Raw genomic sequence first — 10181 nt, forward strand, 5'->3', positions numbered from 1 at the left:
AATACAAATGCTGCTAGTGGGCCTGCAGCACGTGTTGTGCCACCCACAAGAGCGGCCTAGTAAAAGTATGTCTGAAGGTCTACCATTGCTAGACCCCGTGCAGTCTGGTACTGTCACGCAGACTGCGCAAGTACACCTACTTGCCAGTCCCTAAACCTTCCCTTAACTTCATGTTAGTCACCCCTATGGTAGGCCCACGGGCAGGGTGCATTGTAAGCATAGGGTAGGACAAGCCTGACAAGGTTGGCATGTCCTAATAGTGAATTACAGCCATATTAGTTTTTCACTAGTGTAAGGTAACCTGCTCTCCATCAGTTAGAATGGGCTGCCAGGATTATTAATGCTATAATCCTAGCGGGCTCGGGGAGCATGGTGCAATGTCGAGTTTGGTATCCCTGAACTCAGGGTTTAATAACGCATCCGTTTGTGTGGATGGTTTTTGGACTCTGTGTTTGAAAATAGCACTTTTAGAAAGTAGCTATTTTCTTGTCTAACTGTCTACCGGTCTCTGCTGGTTCTGGTGTGCGTGTGACAGGAGCTGGGTGGCTCCAGAGGTCTGAATGAGTCAGTGTGGGGTGAGTGGGACATTTGCATTGAGAGTAGGGGAAGAGTAGCTCCTGATAGCCTGCCCTGCCTGATACAATGCTGGCTCCGCCCCCTGCCGGGCGACTGATGACTCTGTGCCTGCCTGGGACTTTCCTGGCCCACCTCCTGCCGGGCAACTGATGGCCCTGCCCCTGCCAGTGACAATGCTGGCTCCGCTCCTGCTGGGCGGCTGAAGACTCTGCCCTGCACAGTGAATAGGCCAGGTGCTTCGGCCTGGCAACACCCACAACAAACCCAAGACGGGGGGAAATTCCCCTGCATGGACAAAGGGATCAAAGCCAAAAAGGGGTATAAGAGAAGGACCCCTGAACCAAGAATTCAGATCACTTCTGACAAGGAAACCTGAACCAAGGACAAGAAGCCTGCTGATCTAAGGACTGCCTACCCCTTCTGCCAGAGTGCTGTTTGTTGGGGGAATCCTGCATTGCTTCTTTATTTTTGCCAAGGAACCAGGAGAGAGGAACTGTGTGTGTACTCTTAATCTTTGCTAAGAAAATCTCGAAGGGCTGTAAGAGTGCCAGTCTCCTGTTGAAGTCACAGGGCTAAAGGACTTCATCTGCTTAAAGTGCTGTTTGCTGGAACTTGTGAATCCAGCACCTCTGAAAGAATCCAGCAATCTCGACGCCGACGGACGCTGCCGAATCCAGCTCGACATCGTGAGTAACGGCTCCAGTGTCCCGCTTCCTCGAGGCCGGCCGCCGGGCACGATCGACGCCAGCAACAACGCCAGTGAGTAGTGAGTTCGGCTCCAGCTCCAAGTAACCTCGTGTCTGCACCGCTGCTGATCGCATCGACTTCGAGCCCTCTCGACGCCGTGAGCGCTGCTCACTCTTGCAACATCGACATCGACGACGCCGTATCCTGCTTCATCTCGTGAGCGCTGCTCCCGCCTGACTTCGGTTGACGCCGCTGCAGATCGCCCCGACTCCGAGGCCCGATCGACGCCAAAGACGCGACGCCGGACATCTCGACGCCGCTGATCATCGAGTGCTTCACTTTTCCAAGGTACTGTGTTGTGGGGGTCTGTGCGACTCCGGGCTCGACGTAGCGCTCCTCGCGGTCGACGCCGAACCTTTGGATTAACTTTGCCTCGACGTCGTGTGACTCCCGTGTGGGTTACATTGTTGCCAAGAACTGTGTTTTAGAGAAGAAGAGTTGCTTTTGATACTAAAGACTTTGTGCTAAGAAGAAACCGTACTTGAACTATTATTTTTCCTTCCAAGAGTATTTATTAAGATTGTGGTATATTTTTGTCGTTATTTGGTCTTGTGCTAAGCCTTATATAAAAATCCTTATTTTTATAATACTACTGTGTCGTGTCCATTTGTAGTGTATTCACTTTATTACTGTATGTGGTCATAAATGCTTAACGCACTGCCTCTGAGATAAGCCTGTCTGCTTTGCCAAGCTACCAAGGGGGTGAGCAGGGGTTATCTAAGTGTGTGATCCCCTTGCCCTGACTAGAAAAGGTGTGTCCCTATTTGTCAGAAGTGTATACCTCTGCCAACTAGAGACAGCCGCTTCTAACATTGGTGGGTCAGCGGTGAGGATTTGAACTTTGCATTTATGACCCATGTGCAGTGATTAGTGTGCGCTACATAGTGAAAGCAGACCATAGCGCAGCCACAATCTAATTTGGAAGGATTCTATTTTTGTTCTCCGCTTTCCTGGAACTTGATTTTTGAAACTGCCAGTTTTGACCATGAGTAATGCTGGAGGCACTACACCTGTTGTTGAGGAGGAATTTGATAGGATTAAGATCAACGACTATCAGTTAAAGGATCTGAAATCCTTTTGCAAGCAATTTAAAGTTCCTACCACAGGCTGCAAAAACAAACCAGAATATCTCAAAGCATTGCAGGCCTGGGTAGAGGCCAGAGATCCCTCTGATGCGGTGGTGGTACCGCCTGGGGAAGGGGAAGAGGAGGTGCCAGTGAATGGGCCCACATCCCCTCCTGGCAGCAGTGTTTCCTCCAAGGGTCTTTCTCCTGAAGAAAGAGAAGAAAGGGAGAAAGAGCGAGCTTACAACATGGAAATGGCAAAACTTAAGATAAATGGGCAGTTGGAAATAGAGAATGCAAGAGGCAGGAGAGAAGCTGATATGGAGATCAAAAGGTTAGAGTTTGAAAGAGAGAAGTTAGCTTTTGAGCGTGATACCAGGATGAGGGAGTTGGAGCTCAAAGCTAAAGAGTTAGAATTGAATCCCTCTGGTGGCAGCATCCCATCTGTGCCTGCAGAAAGTAGGTTTTATTTTCCCAAAGATGTGATCAAAGATTTTCAGAAGAATGAGGATATTGGTCAATGGTTTAAAGCATATGAGTTAGCATTGTTGGCCCACCGGGTCCCTGAGAAGGATTGGGGAGCGGGGTTGTGGGGTCGCTTTGTGAATGAGGGAAGAGATACCCTGTTAGAGATGCCTGTTGAGGATAGGATGTCTTATGCTCATATGAAAGATGCTTTAATGTTAAGGTATGGCCTAACCCCAGAAAAGTACAGACAGGCCTTTAGAGAATGTAAGAAATTGCCTGGTACGACGTGGGTGGAATATGTGTCATATTTTTGCAGAGCCATGGATGGTTGGGTAAAGGGCAGCAAAGTGGAAAGTTATGATGCTCTTTATGATTTGTTTGCTTGGGAGCACTTGTCTAATAACTGTTTTCCAGAGCTGCGCCAGCACCTTATTGATAGCAAGATATCTAACCCTAGAAAACTTGCTGAGGAGGCGGACCGCTGGGTCAGTACCAGGGTCCACAAGGGTCCAGTGGGAGACTCAGCCAAAGGTGGGCAGGGTCCCCAGCAGAAGAGTGGGGGGGACAAGGGTAAACAGAGGGAGTTCCAGAAAGGGCCCCAAAGTAATCCCCAAGGGAACCAAGGGAAGGGTTCCCAGCCTCCCCCAGAGAAGAAATCAGAGGCCCCGACAGGTAAACCTGTTCGTAGGGGCACAATGACCTGCTTCGCTTGTAAGCAGGTGGGACACCGGTTTTATGATCCCCAGTGTCCCTTGAAGAACTCTAGTGCACCACCCCGTGCCGCCCCCCGTCAGTTGGCGAGTGTAGCCCTGGGAGGGGAGGAGGTGGTTGCCCATGGTGGGGAGGGTCCCGCAGAGATGTCCCTGGTCTCTCTAGGAGACATGGAATTGGTCCCTCCACCCCCGCTGCCTAGTAACACTAAGAAATATAGGCAGTGGGTGACCATTAATGGCCATAGAGTGGAAGCTCTCAGAGACACCGGAGCGAGTGTGACAGCTGTCAAGTGTCACTTGGTGTCCAGAGAGCAGGTTGTTCCCCACGCATTCTACCCTGTGATAGCTGCTGACAACTCCCAGAGAGAGTGTGAGGTAGCTCAAGTTTCCTTTGAATGGGGGGGAGTTTCAGGTACTCTTCAAGTTGCTGTAAGGCCCGCCATGCCTGTTGATTGTCTCCTGGGCAATGATTTGGAAGACTCCCCTTGGGCTAAGGTGGAGAGGGAGACACATTTGAAAATGTTGGGTGTGCCAGAGTGGGTGTGTGCAACCACTCGATCGATGACAACAAGTAAGGGTGTTGATGGTCTTCTGGAGCCTGAAAGTATGGCACAGGACCCAGCTGTGAAGAGAAGAGGCAGGGGGCGTGGGAAACCGTCCCCCATAGTTCCCGTGGTCCAGGAGGAGGCAGACCTTGAGGGGTATGCCCTGGAACCCACAGGTGAACAAGTTGCTGAACTGGGAGACCTACCCGAGCTGACCCACTGGCAGCAGGATGGTGGTCCCTCCAGGGAGGAATTCTGTGCAGAACAGAAAGTGTGCCCTTCTCTTGTGGGTATGAGGCAGCAGGCCTCAGCCCAAACCTCAGGTGATCAGTCAGGGTCACATTTTGTTTACTGGGAGAACGACCTCCTGTATAGCGAGCCTAAGGCTGCTGAGCCTGGGTCAGCCCGTGTGCTGGTGGTACCCCAGCGCTTCAGAGCCTTCCTACTGGGTTTGGCTCATGACGTTCCTTTAGCTGGACATCTGGGGCAGGACAAGACCTATGACAGGCTTGTCACCCATTTTTATTGGCCTCAGATGAGAAGGGATACAGATATCCATTGCAAGACCTGTCAAACTTGCCAGGCAAGTGGGAAAAGCGGGCGGAAGCAGAAGGCTCCCCTCCAACCTTTTCCCGTGGTCAGTACCCCCTTTGACCGGGTGGGGATTGACATTGTTGGGCCCCTGGACCCCAAGACAGCCCTGGGCAACAGGTTCATCCTGGTCTTGGTGGACCATGCCGCACGGTACCCGGAAGCCATCCCTCTCAGAACAGTGACGGCCCCCGTGGTGGGACGGGCACTGATGGGTGTTTTTTCCCGAATGGGGTTCCCCAGAGAGGTGGTGTCAGACCGGGGCACCAACTTCATTTCCAACTATATGAAGTCTTTGTGGAAGGAGTGTGGGGTAACTTACAAGTTCACCACTCCTTACCACCCTCAAGGTAATGGGTTGGTTGAAAGATTCAACCGTACCCTTAAAGGCATGATTATGGGTCTTGAAGAACCAATGAGGCGTAAATGGGACGTCCTCTTGCCATGCCTGTTATTTGCTTACCGTGAGGTGCCACAGAAGTCTCTAGGGTTCAGCCCCTTTGAGCTTTTGTATGGACACCCGGTAAGAGGACCTTTGAGTCTGGTCAAAGAAGGCTGGGAGCAATCTCCCAGGAAACCTCCCCAGGATGTATACAGTTACATGCTGGCCTTTAGGAACCAGACTAGGCGCTTCAGAGATCTTGCTCAGGCAAATCTGGAGGCCAGCCAGGAAGAGATGAAGCGGTGGTACGATCAGAAGGCCACTCTGGTAGAGCTTCAGCCTGGTCAGAAAGTTTGGGTCATGTCCCCTGTGGAACCTTGTGCGCTCAAGGACAGGTGGACTGGACCATTTGAGGTTGTGGAGAAAAAGAGTGATGTCACCTACATGGTGGACTTGAAGTCTCCCAGGAACCCCTTGCGGGTCCTGCATGTCAACCGTTTGAAGCCCCCCTTAGAAAGGTCCGAAGTGGGCATGCTCCTAGCTACAGATGCTGGAATGGAGGAGGAGAGTGAGCCTCTTCCTGACCTCCTGTCTGCAAAAGAGCAAGATGGGTCAGTGGATGGTGTTGTCCTCTCTGACACACTGACCCCTGAACAGCAGCAGGATTGTCGCCAATTGTTGGGACAATTCCGTGATCTGTTTTCCTTGATTCCTGGTGTCACTCAGTGGTGTGTCCATGATGTGGACACCGGGGACAGCACTCCTGTGAAGCACAAGGCTTACAGAGTGACTGACAAGGTCAGAGCATACATCAAGGAGGAGGTCTCCAAAATGTTTGCCTTAGGGGTGGTTGAGTCCTCTAGCAGTCCTTGGGCCAGCCCAGTGGTCTTGGTCCCAAAGGCTGCAGCGCCTGGTGCTTCACCGGAACTTCGGTTCTGTGTGGATTACCGAGGACTCAATTCAGTCACCAAGACTAACGCGCACTCCATCCCCAGAGCTGATGAGCTCATAGATTGGTTGGGGGCTGCCCGGTACCTTAGTACGTTTGATCTAACGTCTGGGTACTGGCAGATCGCCTTGACTGATGGGGCAAAAGAGAGGTCAGCATTCTCCACACCAGATGGGCACTACCAGTTCCGGGTTATGCCCTTTGGGATGAAGAATGCCCCTGCCACCTTCCAGAGGTTGGTCAACCAGGTCTTGGCTGGACTGGAGGATTTCAGTGCCGCCTACCTGGACGACATCGCAGTGTTCAGCGCCAGCTGGGAGGAACACTTGCGCCACCTCCAGGAAGTGTTGTTGGCCCTGCGCAGAGCAGGCCTCACAATCAAAGCCAGTAAGTGCCAGATTGGGCAGGGTTCAGTGGTGTACTTGGGGCACCAAGTAGGGAGCGGCAAGGTGGCCCCCCTGCAACCCAAGATTGATACCATCCTGGCATGGGCACCGCCCAAAACCCAGACTCAGGTGAGAGCCTTCTTGGGTCTCACGGGTTATTACAGGAGGTTCGTCAAGGATTATGGTAACATTGTGCACCCCTTGACTTCGCTGACTTCCAGGAAGCAGCCACGACTTGTGATCTGGACTGACGCCTGTCAGACGGCCTTTGACACCCTGAAAACTGCAATGTGCACAGCACCCATACTCCAGGCACCCGACTTTTCTAAAGAATTTGTTGTCCAAACGGACGCTTCAGAGCATGGCGTGGGGGCTGTTCTAGCTCAGGTGAATGAAGAGGGCCGAGACTTACCTGTAGCCTTCATCAGTAGGAGGTTACTTCCCAGGGAACAGAGGTGGAGTGCGATAGAGAGAGAAGCATTTGCTGTGGTCTGGGCGCTGAAGAAGCTAAGACCCTACCTGTTTGGGACTCACTTCCGGGTTCAGACAGACCACAGGCCCCTCAGATGGTTGGTGCAGATGAGGGGGGAGAATCCAAAGCTGTTGAGGTGGTCCATTTCCCTACAGGGGATGGACTTCACGGTGGAACACCGCCCTGGCACAGATCACGCCAATTCTGATGGTCTGTCCAGATTTTTCCGCCTTAGTGATGAGGACTCCCTAGGGTAAGGGTAGTTCTCCCCACATTTCAGCTGGAGGGGACACGTGTTAGACCTGGCATCATTGGCATGAGTCTCTCCTCCATTTTTTCTGTTTGCCTCCTCTGTTTACGATGTTTTTGCTGGTAAATGCTTTGGGCACTGTGCCACTGCTGATCAGTGCCACAGTGCAAGTGCTCCCTATGTGAAATTGCTGTATTGATTGAATTCCATGTTTGGCTTATTTGGTTTACTGTCAGTCCCTAGTAGAGTGCACCAGGAGTGCCAGGGCTTGTAAATACAAATGCTGCTAGTGGGCCTGCAGCACGTGTTGTGCCACCCACAAGAGCGGCCTAGTAAAAGTATGTCTGAAGGTCTACCATTGCTAGACCCCGTGCAGTCTGGTACTGTCACGCAGACTGCGCAAGTACACCTACTTGCCAGTCCCTAAACCTTCCCTTAACTTCATGTTAGTCACCCCTATGGTAGGCCCACGGGCAGGGTGCATTGTAAGCATAAGGTAGGACAAGCCTGACAAGGTTGGCATGTCCTAATAGTGAATTACAGCCATATTCGTTTTTCACAAGTGTAAGGTAACCTGCTCTCCATCAGTTAGAATGGGCTGCCAGGATTATTAATGCTATAATCCTAGCGGGCTCGGGGAGCATGGTGCAATGTCGAGTTTGGTATCCCTGAACTCAGGGTTTAATAACGCATCCGTTTGTGTGGATGGTTTTTGGACTCTGTGTTTGAAAATAGCACTTTTAGAAAGTAGCTATTTTCTTGTCTAACTGTCTACCGGTCTCTGCTGGTTCTGGTGTGCGTGTGACAGGAGCTGGGTGGCTCCAGAGGTCTGAATGAGTCAGTGTGGGGTGAGTGGGACATTTGCATTGAGAGTAGGGGAAGAGTAGCTCCTGATAGCCTGCCCTGCCTGATACAATGCTGGCTCCGCCCCCCTGCCGGGCGACTGATGACTCTGTGCCTGCCTGGGACTTTCCTGGCCCACCTCCTGCCGGGCAACTGATGGCCCTGCCCCTGCCAGTGACAATGCTGGCTCCGCTCCTGCTGGGCGGCTGAAGACTCTGCCCTGCACAGTGAATAGGCCAGGTGCTTCGGCCTGGCAACACCCACAACAAACCCAAGACGGGGGGAAATTCCCCTGCATGGACAAAGGGATCAAAGCCAAAAAGGGGTATAAGAGAAGGTTCCCTGAACCAAGAATTTAGATCACTTCTGACAAGGAAACCTGAACCAAGGACAAGAAGCCTGCTGATCTAAGGACTGCCTACCCCTTCTGCCAGAGTGCTGTTTGTTGGGGGAATCCTGCATTGCTTCTTTATTTTTGCCAAGGAACCAGGAGAGAGGAACTGTGTGTGTACTCTCAATCTTTGCTAAGAAAATCTCCAAGGGCTGGAAGAGTGCCAGTCTCCTGTTGAAGTCACAGGGCTAAAGGACTTCATCTGCTTAAAGTGCTGTTTGCTGGAACTTGTGAATCCAGCACCTCTGAAAGAATCCAGCAATCTCGACGCCGACGGACGCCGCCAAATCCAGCTCGACATCGTGAGTAACGGCTCCAGTGTCCCGCTTCCTCGATGCCGGCCGCCGGGCCCGATCGACGCCAGCAACAACGCCAGTGAGTAGTGAGTTCGGCTCCAGCTCCAAGTGACCTCGTGTCTGCACCGCTGCTGATCGCATCGACTTCGAGCCCTCTCGACGCCGTGAGCGCTGCTCACTCTTGCAACATCGACATCGACGACGCCGTATCCTGCTTCATCTCGTGAGCGCTGCTCCCGCCTGACTTCGGTCGACGCCGCTGCAGATCGCCCCGACTCCGAGGCCCGATCGACGCCAAAGACGAGACGCCGGACATCTCGACGCCGCTGATCATCGAGTGCTTCACTTTTCCAAGGTACTGTGTTGTGGGGGTCTGTGCGACTCCGGGCTCGACGTAGCGCTCCTCGCGGTCGACGCCGAACCTTTGGATTAACTTTGCCTCGACGTCGTGTGACTCCCGTGTGGGTTACATTGTTGCCAAGAACTGTGTTTTAGAGAAGAAGAGTTGCTTTTGATACTAAAGACTTTGTGCTAAGAAGAAACCGTACTTGAACTATTATTTTTCCTTCCAACAGTATTTATTAAGATTGTGGTATATTTTTGTCGTTATTTGGTCTTGTGCTAAGCCTTATATAAAAATCCTTATTTTTATAATACTACTGTGTCGTGTCCATTTGTAGTGTATTCACTTTATTACTGTATGTGGTCATAAATGCTTAACGCACTGCCTCTGAGATAAGCCTGTCTGCTTTGCCAAGCTACCAAGGGGGTGAGCAGGGGTTATCTAAGTGTGTGATCTCCTTGCCCTGACTAGAAAAGGTGTGTCCCTATTTGTCAGAAGTGTATACCTCTGCCAACTAGAGACAGTCGCTTCTAACAAGACTGCTGAAAGGAACTCGCCACAGCATGTACCAAGCCACACCTGCACATCGTTGTGGCGCAGGAAATGGGTTATACGGAGGAAATAAGTCCACTGGTAATAGACCCCCACCAGGAACATATTGACAGCAGTTCAGCACTTGTCCTCCTTCGCTCTTCTAGCTGACTGGTAGCATGAACTGCTCATTACTTCAGACACTATAGACACAGACAGCAGACACTAGAAACAAAGGCACTGCTCACGTAATGACGCAGAAATGAATATATCTGGGTTAAATGTGTCACAAACGGAGTATTATTATCACACGTCGACACACATTGGGATACATAACAAGTAGAAATTATCAGTCCATACCTGCCTTTATACGCTACATTCCACAGTGTGTTAACGTGGCCCCCCAAGTGAACCGGGTCTTCCTGTAATAAGAGGAGACTACCTTTTGTGACATCACTTCCTGTCGTGACATCACTTCCGGTGACACCACCTAACTTGGAGCGTCCCCCCATTTTTTTTTTTTAGGACTTGTGCCCTGGGTGTGTCTCCGCCATTGCCAAACTATGGTCCACCCGCATCTAAATTTTATGGGCAGCCCATTATATTGGTTGTAAGGATAATCCATTGCAACAGA

The sequence above is a fragment of the Lissotriton helveticus genome, chromosome 11 (genome assembly GCF_964261635.1).
Source record: "Lissotriton helveticus chromosome 11, aLisHel1.1, whole genome shotgun sequence".
Taxonomy (NCBI): domain Eukaryota; kingdom Metazoa; phylum Chordata; class Amphibia; order Caudata; family Salamandridae; genus Lissotriton; species Lissotriton helveticus.